The sequence below is a fragment of the Eschrichtius robustus genome, chromosome 1, assembly GCF_028021215.1.
Source record: "Eschrichtius robustus isolate mEscRob2 chromosome 1, mEscRob2.pri, whole genome shotgun sequence".
In the NCBI taxonomy this organism is placed as follows: Eukaryota; Metazoa; Chordata; class Mammalia; order Artiodactyla; family Eschrichtiidae; genus Eschrichtius; species Eschrichtius robustus.
This window is the reverse complement of record NC_090824.1, coordinates 196,026,501-196,035,583: the sequence shown is the minus strand read 5'-3', so window position 1 is coordinate 196,035,583 and position 9,083 is coordinate 196,026,501.

Genomic DNA, 9,083 nt, shown 5'->3' with positions numbered 1-9,083 from the left:
GTTTTGAATTTTTATATGGAAGAAATTTTCAGGGACTTTTTCCTTTTGGTAACATAGTATAAGAAGCTCACATATTTATCTTGTTAGATGCCTGTCTTATGAAAAATATTTTCAATCCTTTTCCTAAAATTTGCACTAATTCAACTTGTACTCCCTACCAGCAGCTGTAATACTCTTTTTTTCCCTTAAATGGCGGAATATCTTAAAGTAGGAATTGTGATCAACTTTAATAAAAATGAAATACATCGAACTATTCAGGGACTATATTAATATACTCAGTGCATGCCTAAACTTTAGATTTAGTTTATCTTCAGGATCTTTTATTTCAACTAATTCTAAGCCGTCTTTTGTGTAGAAAATAAAGTACTTTAATGGTAGGTTGATTTTAAAAAGAGAGTATTTGAAAGTCCTTTGCACTTGTCTCCTGTGACAACATTTTCTTTTGAAAATCTCCCAAAAACGTTCCTTTGAGTAGGCAAGTCAGGCTTGAATCAAATAGACCTTGAGGGCTTCCCTGGTGGTGCAGTGGTTAAGAATCCGCCTGCCAATGCAGGGGACACAGGCTTGAGCCCTGGTCCGGGAAGATCCCACATGCCGCGGAGCAGCTAAGCCTGTGCGCCACAACTACTGAGACTGAGCTCTAGAGCCTGCGAGCCACAACTACTGAAGCCCACACGCCTAGAGCCTGTGCTCCGCAACAAGAGAAGCCACCGCAGTGAGAAGCCCACGCATCGCAGCAAAGAGTAGCCCCCGTTTGACGCAACTAGAGAAAGCCCGCGGGCAGGAACGAAGACCCAATACTCTGTAATGGCCTATATGGGAAAAGAATCTAAAAAAGTGGATATATGTGTATGTATAACTGCATCACTTTGCTGTACACCTGAAACTAACACAACACTGTAAATCAACTATACGCCACTAGAAAAATAAAAATACATTTTATTTTTTGATTTAGGATAGTGTCTTACCCCTATATTTTTAAATGCAGTTGTTCTTAAATCCACTTAACATTTTGTGGGTTTTACTTTTTAGGATAAAGACTGTAGAAAAATGGGTTTCAGATCACAGCTTTTGTAAGAGTGATCCTAGGACCCCAGAGTCCCTCCCTTGGAGGCTTTGCATCAGTGGCTGTAGGGCTGAGGAATCTACATTTCTAGCAAGGTGCTGGGTAGCTTGATGCAGGCAGTTGAGAGTTTCCACCACCCCTTTAAGAAACACTGCCACAGAGAAATATCGGGGCAGAGGGAGGTGACTTCTTACAAATGCCGTATTCCGTGTACTTAATATAACAGAAAAAATCAGCATTCCATGTTGTTCTATTGTCTCTAACCAAAATGAACACCATAGCTTTAAGTTTATACAAATGAAAAACTCGATATTTGCATAGGGTGAGGTAGTAAGACATTTTGTATGTGCTCTTTAAAGCATATGTTATTTTATAGCCGTGTAATTGATCTGTCCATTCACTTAAGTAGTGTAGGGCAATAAGACAGAGAACAGTGGTAAAATCCAGAGTAATAATCAGGGTTTTTTCTTGTACTGAATTTAATGATATGAAATAAATGGACATCATAGTTTTAGTAGTTAAAAACTATGCTAAATGATTTTAGTTCAGTAGTATTGTTCATTGAACAGAACTTCTAGTCTTTTCTTTTTTGGTCGATAACCTAAACACATACACACACACACACACACACACACGCCTCTTAGGAATATATTCAAGATTGTGAAAAACGTATGTGTTCCTGTTTTTGAGAAATATGCACAACAGAAAGTAATTATAATTTGCCTGAGTGATTTATGACTTAATCATCAGTTGACTAAAATAGACTTGTGGCTAGGTGAGTTTGTTCAGAAGCTAGTTTTATTGAGTATACTCTAACTGAACTTCATTAAAACCTTTACAACAGCAATTAATCTTAAGAACTGAGGAAATGGAAAGATTAATTTACATTAAATGTACTCAAGAAGAAAAAAATGACTTAGTTTTCAGCTGGGAGAATGTTGATATTTGAGCATCAAATTTTTTTTTCAAAGCTACAACTTTGTGACTTGTATGCATAAGCATTTGCTCTAAGATTAGGTATTACTTTTTTGTTTCAGTTTCAAAATCAACATATATGGGATAATTTATAGAAACTGATTTTGTAGCATTAAAAATGTATCACATTTTAGGGGCTTCCCTAGTGGCGCAGTGGTCAAGAATCCGCCTGCCAATGCAGGGAACGTGGGTTCGAGCCCTGGTCCAGGACGATCCCACATGCCGCGGAGCAACTGGGCCCGTGCACCACAACTACTGAGCCTGCGCTCTAGAGCCCACCAGCCACAACTACTGAGCCCGAGTGCCACAACCACTGAGCCTGTGTGCCTAGAGCCCGTGCTCCGCAATAAGAGAAGCCACCGCGATGAGAAGCCCACGCACTGCAACGAGGAGTGGCCCCCGCTCTCCTCAACTAGAGAAAGCCCTCGCACAGCAACAAAGACCCAATACAGCCAAAAATAAAAATAAATAAATAAATTTTTAAAAAATGTATCACATTTTAAAAATGGAAATTAAAATTTCAGAAAGTTCAAAATTTGAGGATAATTTTTTTTTTTTTTTTTTTGCAGAAGAGTTGATACTATTTGTACTAGGTAGTATGAACTAACAGTGTGATAGGTAGCAAAAGTTAGGTATGAGCATAGCTAGTGAAAAAGGCCTTTAGAAACAGGTTTTAAAAATGTTGGTTATTTCACAGGCTGTACATGTTCATAGTTATGAAGCATTTTTAGCTCTGAAAAATTCCTAATTATTATTATGCTTATGGAATTATCTGCTTTATGTAAATGCATTCAGATAGTTTTTGAAGAAGTGTTTAAAAATATTTTAGATGCATATGTACCTTGTGAACACTCGAGTTTGCTTATTTTATTTTTTTTTAATTAAAAATATTAAATTAATTTTTAAATGAAGTATAGTTGATTTACAATGTTGTGTTTCAGGTGTATAGCACAGTGATTCAGATATATATATCTTTGTCAGATTCTTTTCCCTTATAGGTTATTACAAAGTATTGAGTATAGTTCCCTGTGCTATACAGTAGGTCCTTGTTGGTTATCTATTTTATATATAGTAGCGGAGTTTGCTTATTTTAAAATACGTGTTTCGTTCAGTAAACATTAAAAGAAGAAAAGAAATCATTGCCACATTTATTTTAAACTGTTATGAAATTAAGGCTGAGTTGCTTTAGTACTAATTCTAGTCTTGTAGTGAATGAAATGGATTAATTTAAAGCTATAAATATTTCTTTAGGGGTAAAATGTACATGGATTTATTTCTTGACAAATATTAACAAAATAAAATTATAAACAATACTGTAGGTTATTTTTACTAGATTCTGATGACAGGTATTTTTAAATTCATCAGCCACATTCAGTGAAAGAATGGTGACACTTGTAATGGTTAAGAACTGGGACCTGGGAGTGAGACCTGTGCTAGATTTGGGGGAAGTACTTAATTTTCTTAAGCTTCTGAGTCCTCATCCATGAAATGGGGTAAGAAATTGTCTGAGTTGCAAATGAGATAACATCTATAACCATGTAGCACAGAGCTTGGCAAATAGAAGTAATCAGTTAATGACAATCTGCTTTTAACGGTTTTGTAACAACTATATTGTGCCAGGTGAAATTTCTGAAGTCATATGAAACCCATTTATTTCTGGGGTAGAATTTAATATCACTTCCAGAGAATTGTTTTGGTGGAATTTTCTATTCCTATACTTTTTCTATTTTTATCGATTTGAACGATGGCTTCGATTTAGCTATTTTTCTTATCTTGAATTAGAAGGAGAAAGGTATAATTTCATTTAGTAGGGGAACAGTGGAAAGGAGCTACCTAGGCGTTGGTCTCTTTTAGGATATAAGTGGTATCCTGATGGACAAGCCTTTTGATAGTGAATATTTCAAATAAGGCAGAAGCTGTAGTGAGATATTTTCCAGCCAGCCTGGCCCCCTGGCAGTGCTCACAGGAGTGGGGCGCGGGCTTTGATTCACTGACAGGAGTCCCTGGGCTGAAAAGACTATCTTTACAGCAGAAGATCTTTTTAGAGAATTCTGTTATGTCAGCATATTATTAATAACTTGTATGGTATTAATAGAAGAATATAAAAGTGTTAGAGGTTTCTCAGATGAAGAGTTCCTTGATCAGAATGGGATGAAATAATTTTGTTCTGAAACGCCTCATTAATCTGCCACTGTTAGCAATGAGATGATTTTCCAAACACCTTAAGTTCATCATAAGTCCCCATTTAAAAAAATTAGATATAAATCTCTGACATCCTAAATGGTGTGCAAAATCTAGATTATAGATCATCTTCTCTCGTGTCTAATCTGAAAAGCTAGATGACCTCATTGGTCAGAGTTGACTGAAGGCATATGGTCCAGCTGTTATGGTTTCAGATGAGTCAAGTTCACTGGTTTTGGAGGGAACATTGCAGCTTCTACTGGCTGTTCAGAAAGGTCAAAATTCAAACAATACAGAATGACCTAGAGTAAAAAAGTGTAAGTTTCTCTTCAGTTTTTCCCTTTGTGCCAATACTTCAGGCATTAATAACAGTTTGGTATCTTTTTAGACCCTTAAAAAAACACACATTTATTCTTTCTCTTCCCCTTTACACACATACACACACAAATTGTTACATAAACGGAAATAATCTAAACATGTATTATTTTGCATGTCTTGGAGATTTCATGTGTGTACATATGTATATGTGCATGCTACTTAATATGTATTTCTCCATTGATGGACATTTTTGTCAATAATTTATAATCATTGATAGGTACACGAAAATAACATGAGATGGTAATGCTGATAATCATAATATCAATATATAACATTTACTGAAATTTATTGTGTACCAGGCCATGTGTTAATTTATCTCACTTAACAACCAAATGAGGTACACATATTATAATAAATATTTTACCATTGAAGGATCAGGATCAGAGAGGTTAAGTAACAGCCCCAAGTACTTTTAGACCTTTTTACAGATGTATACATGTAAGAGAGAGTCCTATGTGTAAAATTGTTAGGTTAAAGAGAACACCCATTTTAAATTCTGGTGGATGTTACTGAATCATGTTCCAAAAAATCTATGTCAGTTTAATCCCAACAGCAAGGTATGGGAGCACGTATTTCTTCATATTCTTACACTAAATAGTGTAAATCTTTTCAATTTTTTCCGTTTTATATTTACTTGATTATTCCAATTGAACGTATCTTCAGATCTTTATTGGTTATTTGTATTTTTTTCTGTGAATTGCCCTTCCATATTGTTTGCCCACTCTTCTTTTGAATTGATAGTCTTTTTTATTGGTATGGAACAGCATGTATAAGTTATTTACATGCATTCTTTGTCACATGTGTTTCTGTCTATGATGTGCTTATATTTAGCTTGTTTATGATGGCTTCTGTCTTATAGGAGATTTCAATTTTTATGTACAAAATCTGCCAATATTTTCCCTGGTTTTATGTTTTGCTTAAAAAGACCTAGACATCTCAAAACCTTAAGTACAATTTCTTATTCTTCTACGGCCTGTGTAACTTTCTTTCCATTTGAAATTTTGAGTGTTCTGGTGTAGGGTAGGGTAAGAATCTAATTGAACTTTTACCCGCATGAACCTCAACTTGTAACAGCATTCACTGAACAAGACCTTCCTTCTTCTCACCGAAGCAGGGTGCGGCCTGTGTCAGTGTCAGGGGAACGTTTCATTTCCGCGTGGTCTGAGTATACGATACTATCGTGAGACAGAGGAAGAGACTGTTGGCCTCGTCGCACGTGGAGGTGATTAGTGTGTTGCGGTTCCCATTCTTTCCTCTATTTTTGTCTCCGTGTCTCTTCCAGTACAAGCATGGGTCTATTTTCACTCTGAGATTGGAATATGTGTTTGGCGGAGGTGTGTTTCGTGTCTCAGCCCATCAGTAACGGTGCTGTGGCCCAGAAATGCCCAGGGCACTCACCTTGGCCTGTGCCACCTGTGGGAGCCCCACAGACACTTCACTGGCTGCAGCCCATCTTGTGATGGTGTGGCCAGCCCAGCCTTCGTGGTTCTCGTTATGGCTACAAAAGGCGCCTCAACAGCCATCAGGGAACTTTGGCAAAACAAGATTCATGACCCACAGGTCCTGGAGGGTCACAAGGACACATCCCAGGGCCACACGGCAAGGTCGTGGGGAGAGAAAGAGAGCAGACTTGGGTTCTGCCTTTACGGGGGGAAAAGCGAGGTCACTCAAGTGGTCAGTTATGTAGGTCACCCAGGGCTTTCGAAAAGGGGAACTTCACGGATGCAGGGGTCCTGACTTCATCCAGTTGTGTATCTGGCACTGTGTGTATTCAAGACACACAGTGTCTTGAAGTAGATGCTTCAGCAATCAGAAGCTTAGGGTCAGTTACCTACATGACAATCAAAAATGCCTTACCCTACAAGATGAAATGGGAAAAATCCATTATGATCTAATTTTGCTTATTTTTTCCCCTTGTAAAGGCAGGCCTCTGTTAGAAATGGTGTTTTGGGGGGTCATTTATGCATCTAGAGAGGAAAGAGCCACCTAGATTCTAAAATCTCTTACCTTTTTGTAGGCGGTCTAGAAATCCTTTAGTGAGACAAACAGCGTTTTAATCTAGAAATAGCCATATGGGAGAAGATTTTCTTTTTTCTTAAAGAATATGATTTAAAAATCGAGTTCCCTCCATGTAAAAATCCCCAAGATATTTTGCTACTGTGGGAAAAAGCAAGGGGGTGGTCTAGTGTGTGTAAGGTGCATGTTTTGTTTAAAAAGTGGGAAGAGGAGAAACGTCATATGTATTTGTGTGTATGTACAGAAACTCTAGAAAGATATCTAATAAAATACAGATGGCTTTTACCCATTGGCGACAGAGATGGGGGTGGAACTGGCCAGGTGTGGAAAAAAACTGAGAGGAGACTTCTTGCTGGTGACAATTTTAAACTTTCTGGTTTCTGAGCCATGTGAAAGTATTACCCATGTATTTTTTTTTTTTTTTTAAACAGGGAGTGGTCAGTAGTCAAATGCAGCAGGAATTTCAGTAAGGCGAGAATGGGAAGTGTCTATCGTGTTTCCCAATGATTTGTTAAATTATGAACTTTACCGGAACAGATTTGTGGGTATGTGAGTGCCTGAAGGAAGACTGTGTGCAGTGAATTGAAATGTGGATGAGAAGCATTTTTATTGTATATTACTGAGTGAAGAAACCACCCCAGGACTTCCCTGGCAGTCCAGTGGTTAGGACTCAACACCTTCACTGCCGAGGGCCCGGGTTCAATCCCTGGTCAAGGAACTGAGATCCAGCAAGCCTTGCAGCATGGCCAAAAAAGAAAAAAAAAAAAAAAAAAAAGAAACTACCCAAAACGTAGTGGCTTAAAACAAGTCATTTAACTCTCCCACCGGCCTCTGAGTTGACTGGGCTCAGCTGGGCAGTTTCTTTGCTCCATGTGATGTCAGCTGAGGCTGGAGTCACCTGGGGACTCAACTGGGTCAGAGCATCCATGATGACTTGTACATGTGGCTGTCACCTGGGAGCTGAGCTGGGGCTCTTAACTGGCTTTCCTGGGTACGGACTTTCTGTCTGGCCTTGGCTTCTCCAGGGTAGCTGGGTGCAGAGGCTGCGCACCCAGAGCAAGGAGGGGAAGCTGTCTTCATAAAGGTGAGACTGAGAACTGGTCCAGCATCACTTGCAGCCCATCCTGTTGTTCAGGCAGACCTAGGGCCAGCCCAGAGTCAAGGGGAGGGGACATGAAGCCACCTCCTAATGGGGAGAGTGACAAATCATTTATATCCATCTTTAAGCAGTCACAGGAAGCCTTTGCCAGAAATTAATTACAACTGAAATGTCCCCTGCACAACTCATATTAAAAAAAAGTCCTAGCTGAGAGAATTACAAACTTATTTGAAGAAAATTTTAAGATTATGACTAACAAAAAATCTGCATGCCCTACCCCCTGTGGAATGTAACAGGCAACTTAGTCCAAAATGGTTGGGTAGCTTGAAAAATTGTGTTTAGTGAGTTTTGCTTTGGAATAATGCCCTCTGCTTACCTTGACGGAAACAATAAACCATCACAGGCAGTCTGCTTGTGCATTTCTCTCAGAGTATGGATAATATCCTCTACATTACCTATGTGAAGAGCATTAAATATTTTTTTCCAAATCCTAGTGCTAGGAAATCTTTACTTTCTGTGAAGAACTGATACGATTGTTTCTTATAGTCAATGCAAAACTGATTATAAAGAACATCTGAAAAATTTACAGGTCAAATTTAATAATACTGTAGTGTACGACCTGCATAAATTTATGTTAACTACACCTTAGTGGTGATTTTCTATACTAGCTAGATGTTCCATGAGCTGAATTGCTATCTATTTCTACTTTTCCAGTTTAATGTATGGTCCTTATAAATCTTCTAAAATCTTTTGTAAAATAAAACAGAGAGTACATGAATGAATAAAGGAAACAACGACAAAAACATTGTTAGACGGATAGAGGTAAGACATCTTAAATTTATACCCTAATGACTGAAAGCCAGAGTTTGTTTAGTAGGAAGGCTAGAGCAGAAGAACATTCTCTAAGCATCTGAAGAAATCTCAGAGGAAATAGAAAGGGGATGCTGGAGGTCCCAAAGGTACTTCATCTCTCAAAAACTCTTGGTTATAGCTACCCTGTTCTTTAAATTGAGAAAAAGAGGGATTTTCTTAATCCAATACGTAGTACCTACAAAGAGCCTACAGCAGACATCATACTGAAGGGTGATCTAGTGAATGTTTTCCTTCTTGTAACAGGACACGTATGTCCACTATTACATTTTCAATTCAGCTTTGTTCTGGAGGTCCTGCCTAGTAGAATAAGAGGAGTAAAAGTATGAGGAAGAAGGAAACAAAGCTGTCATTCTTCACCGATGATACTGCAGAAATTAAGGCAGCCAATGAAGTATTCCTGGTTATCAGGAACAGAGGAGAATGAGAGCTGGGAAAAAGATTGCAGAACTAAAAATGTAAGTGACAAAACAAAAGGTGACATACTGGCTTGTAATG